This window comes from Phyllobates terribilis, unplaced genomic scaffold (genome assembly GCF_046119375.1).
Source record: "Phyllobates terribilis strain yellow unplaced genomic scaffold, ASM4611937v1 Scaffold_5__5_contigs__length_657084704, whole genome shotgun sequence".
Taxonomy (NCBI): Eukaryota; Metazoa; Chordata; class Amphibia; order Anura; family Dendrobatidae; genus Phyllobates; species Phyllobates terribilis.
Window position 1 is genome coordinate 299,368,917 of NW_027362765.1, and position 6,289 is coordinate 299,375,205.

Below are 6,289 nucleotides of genomic sequence, written 5' to 3' on the forward strand. Positions count from 1 at the left end.
TATTACATATCACTATACACTACAGTACAGGTTATTACATATCACTATACACTACAGTACAGGTTATTACATATCACTATACTACAGGTTATTACATATCAGTATACACTACAGTACAAGTTATTACATATCACTATACACTACAGTACAGGCTATTACATATCACTATACACTATACTACAGGTTATTACATATTACTATACTACAGGTTATTACATATCACTATACACTACAGTACAGGCTATTACATATCACTATACACTACAGTACAGGTTATTACATATCACTATACACTATACTACAGGTTATTACATATTACTATACTACAGGTTATTACATATCACTATACACTACAGTACAGGTTATTACATATCACTATACACTACAGTACAGGTTATTACATATCACTATACTACAGGTTATTACATATCACTATACACTACAGTACAGGCTATTACATATCACTATACACTACAGTACAGGCTATTACATATCACTATACACTATACTACAGGTTATTACATATTACTATACTACAGGTTATTACATATTACTATACTACAGGTTATTACATATCACTATACACTACAGTACAGGTTATTACATATCACTATACACTATACTACAGGTTATTACATATTACTATACTACAGGTTATTACATATCACTATACACTACAGTACAAGTTATTACATATCACTATACACTACAGTACAGGCTATTACATATTAATATACACTACAGTACAGGTTATTACATATCACTATACACTATACTACAGGTTATTACATATCACTATACACTACAGTACAGGTTATTACATATCACTATACACTACAGTACAGGCTATTACATATTACTATACACTATACTACAGGTTATTACATATCACTATACACTACAGTACAGGCTATTACATATCACTATACACTATACTACAGGTTATTACATATCAATATACACTACAGTACAGGTTATTACATATCACTATACACTATACTACAGGTTATTACATATCACTATACACTACAGTACAGGCTATTACATATCACTATACACTATACTACAGGTTATTACATATCACTATACACTACAGTACAGGCTATTACATATCACTATACACTATACTACAGGTTATTACATATTACTATACTACAGGTTATTACATATCACTATACACTACAGTACAGGTTATTACATATCACTATACACTACAGTACAGGTTATTACATATCACTATACTACAGGTTATTACATATCACTATACACTACAGTACAGGCTATTACATATCACTATACACTACAGTACAGGCTATTACATATCACTATACACTATACTACAGGTTATTACATATCACTATACTACAGGTTATTACATATCACTATACACTACAGTACAGGCTATTACATATCACTATACACTACAGTACAGGCTATTACATATCACTATACACTATACTACAGGTTATTACATATTACTATACTACAGGTTATTACATATCACTATACACTACAGTACAAGTTATTACATATCACTATACAATACAGTACAGGTTATTACATATCACTATACAATACAGTACAGGTTATTACATATCACTATACACTACAGTACAAGTTATTACATATCACTATACACTATACTACAGGTTATTACATATTACTATACTACAGGTTATTACATATCACTATACACTACAGTACAGGTTATTACATATCACTATACACTATACTACAGGTTATTACATATCACTATACACTACAGTATAAGTTATTACATATCACTATACACTATACTACAGGTTATTACATATTACTATACTACAGGTTATTACATATCACTATACACTACAGTACAGGTTATTACATATCACTATACACTACATTACAGGTTATTACATATCACTATACACTATATTACAGGTTATTACATATCACTATACACTACAGTACAGGCTATTACATATCACTATACACTACAGTACAGGTTATTACATATCACTATACACTACAGTACAGGTTATTACATATCACTATACACTATACTACAGGTTATTGCATATCAGTATACACTACAGTACAACTTATTACATATTACTATACACTACAGTACAGGTTATTACATATCACTATACACTATACTACAGGTTATTACATATTACTATACTACAGGTTATTACATATCACTATACACTACAGTACAGGCTATTACATATCACTATACACTACAGTACAGGTTATTACATATCACTATACACTACAGTACAGGCTATTACATATCACTATACACTACAGTACAGGTTATTACATATCACTATACACTACAGTACAGGCTATTACATATCACTATACACTATACTACAGGTTATTACATATCACTATACACTACAGTACAAGTTATTACATATCACTATACACTACAGTACAGGCTATTACATATCACTATACACTATACTACAGGTTATTACATATCACTATACACTACAGTACAGGTTATTACATATCACTATACACTACAGTACAGGTTATTACATATCACTATACTACAGGTTATTACATATCACTATACACTACAGTACAGGCTATTACATATCACTATACACTACAGTACAGGCTATTACATATCACTATACACTATACTACAGGTTATTACATATTACTATACTACAGGTTATTACATATTACTATACTACAGGTTATTACATATCACTATACACTACAGTACAGGCTATTACATATCACTATACACTATCACTATACACTATACTACAGTTATTACATATTACATACACAGGTTATTCATATCACTATACACTACAGTGACAAGGCTACCACCTATCACCTACAGGTTAATACATATCACTATACACTACAGTACAAGGCTATTACATATTAATATACACTACAGTACAGGTTTATTACATATCACTATACACTATACTACAGGTTATTACATATTACATACAGTACAGGTTATTACATATCACTATACACTACAGTACAGGCTATTACATATTACTATACACTATACTACAGGTTATTACATATCACTATACACTACAGTACAGGCTATTACATATCACTATACACTATACTACAGGTTATTACATATCAATATACACTACAGTACAGGTTATTACATATCACTATACACTATACTACAGGTTATTACATATCACTATACACTACAGTACAGGCTATTACATATCACTATACACTATACTACAGGTTATTACATATCACTATACACTACAGTACAGGCTATTACATATCACTATACACTATACTACAGGTTATTACATATCACTATACACTATACTACAGGTTATTACATATCACTATACACTACAGTACAGGTTATTACATATCACTAGACACTATATTACAGGTTATTACATATCACTATACACTACAGTACAGGTTATTACATATCACTATACAATACAGTACAGGTTGTTACATATCACTATACACTACAGTACAGGCTATTACATATCACTATACACTACAGTACAGGTTATTACATATCACTATACACTATACTACAGGTTATTACATATCACTATACACTACAGTACAAGTTATTACATATCACTATACAATACAGTACAGGTTATTACATATCACTATACAATACAGTACAGGTTATTACATATCACTATACACTACAGTACAAGTTATTACATATCACTATACACTATACTACAGGTTATTACATATTACTATACTACAGGTTATTACATATCACTATACACTACAGTACAGGTTATTACATATCACTATACACTATACTACAGGTTATTACATATCACTATACACTACAGTATAAGTTATTACATATCACTATACACTATACTACAGGTTATTACATATTACTATACTACAGGTTATTACATATCACTATACACTACAGTACAGGTTATTACATATCACTATACACTACATTACAGGTTATTACATATCACTATATTACAGGTTATTACATATCACTATACACTACAGTACAGGCTATTACATATCACTATACACTACAGTACAGGTTATTACATATCACTATACACTACAGTACAGGTTATTACATATCACTATACACTACAGTACAGGCTATTACATATTACTATACACTATACTACAGGTTATTACATATCACTATACACTACAGTACAGGCTATTACATATCACTATACACTATACTACAGGTTATTACATATCAATATACACTACAGTACAGGTTATTACATATCACTATACACTATACTACAGGTTATTACATATCACTATACACTACAGTACAGGCTATTACATATCACTATACACTATACTACAGGTTATTACATATCACTATACACTACAGTACAGGCTATTACATATCACTATACACTATACTACAGGTTATTACATATCACTATACACTACAGTACAGGTTATTACATATCACTATACACTATACTACAGGTTATTACATATCACTATACACTACAGTACAGGTTATTACATATCACTAGACACTATACTACAGGTTATTACATATCACTATACACTACAGTACAAGTTATTACATATCACTATACAATACAGTACAGGTTATTACATATCACTATACAATACAGTACAGGTTATTACATATCACTATACACTACAGTACAAGTTATTACATATCACTATACACTATACTACAGGTTATTACATATTACTATACTACAGGTTATTACATATCACTATACACTACAGTACAGGTTATTACATATCACTATACACTATACTACAGGTTATTACATATCACTATACACTACAGTATAAGTTATTACATATCACTATACACTATACTACAGGTTATTACATATTACTATACTACAGGTTATTACATATCACTATACACTACAGTACAGGTTATTACATATCACTATACACTACATTACAGGTTATTACATATCACTATACACTATATTACAGGTTATTACATATCACTATACACTATATTACAGGTTATTACATATCACTATACACTACAGTACAGGCTATTACATATCACTATACACTACAGTACAGGTTATTACATATCACTATACACTATACTACAGGTTATTACATATCAGTATACACTACAGTACAACTTATTACATATCACTATACACTACAGTACAGGTTATTACATATCACTATACACTATACTACAGGTTATTACATATTACTATACTACAGGTTATTACATATCACTATACACTACAGTACAGGCTATTACATATCACTATACACTATACTACAGGTTATTACATATCACTATACACTACAGTACAGGTTATTACATATCACTATACACTATACTACAGGTTATTACATATCACTATACACTACAGTACAGGTTATTACATATCACTATACACTACAGTACAGGTTATTACATATCACTATACACTATACTACAGGTTATTACATATCAGTATACACTACAGTACAACTTATTACATATCACTATACACTACAGTACAGGTTATTACATATCACTATACACTATACTACAGGTTATTACATATTACTATACTACAGGTTATTACATATCACTATACACTACAGTACAGGCTATTACATATCACTATACACTATACTACAGGTTATTACATATCACTATACACTACAGTACAGGTTATTACATATCACTATACACTATACTACAGGTTATTACATATCACTATACACTACAGTACAGGCTATTACATATCACTATACACTATACTACAGGTTATTACATATCACTATACACTACAGTACAAGTTATTACATATCACTATACACTATACTACAGGTTTCTGTACCTTTTGTTATCATTCAGCTCAGTCCTTTGCTCCAGTAGATGTGAGATTAGAACACGGAAGTAACAGTTGGTGCAGAGGATTCTGGGAGGTGTCATGTGATCTTTGGCACGCTCAGTTGAGAGGGGCTATAACTGGGTTGGATTGCTGTCCCTCCTAGAGCTTCAATAAAATGACAGATTTTGTGTTTAACACCCCACGATAACCCGGAGACCCCCTGGTAACCATACTGGTTACCTGACAGTTCAGCTTTTCTGCAACACACGAGGAAGTGTGTGTATATTGCTCCCTCTAGTGGTCAATTGAGTCAGCTGCAAGGCTACAGCAACATGGCAGCCACTACTTTAGTTTGTACTTTGGCTGCAGTACGCAAATGCTTCTTAATTACACCAAACTAAATAAAAATCCCTTTAAGATTTTAAAATGATTTAAATTTAATCCAGAGTTTTCAATATTTGAAGTTTTTTTTTTTAAATAAA

At 30.4% G+C, this 6,289-nt stretch overlaps 1 protein-coding gene across 2 annotated transcripts in view; it reads right to left on the minus strand.

The window, feature by feature from the left end:
* Positions 1-6,072, minus strand: part of LOC141273060 (uncharacterized) — a 44,911-nt gene extending 38,839 nt beyond the window's left edge. The window contains exon 1 of one of the 2 annotated variants that reach the window (XM_073684399.1): positions 5,814-6,072. The gene's annotated coding sequence lies outside the window, so the exon portion shown is untranslated. The remainder of the gene's footprint in view (positions 1-5,813) is intronic. The other variant, XM_073684398.1, reaches the window with a different exon arrangement.
* Between the last annotated feature and the right edge of the window lie 217 nt (positions 6,073-6,289).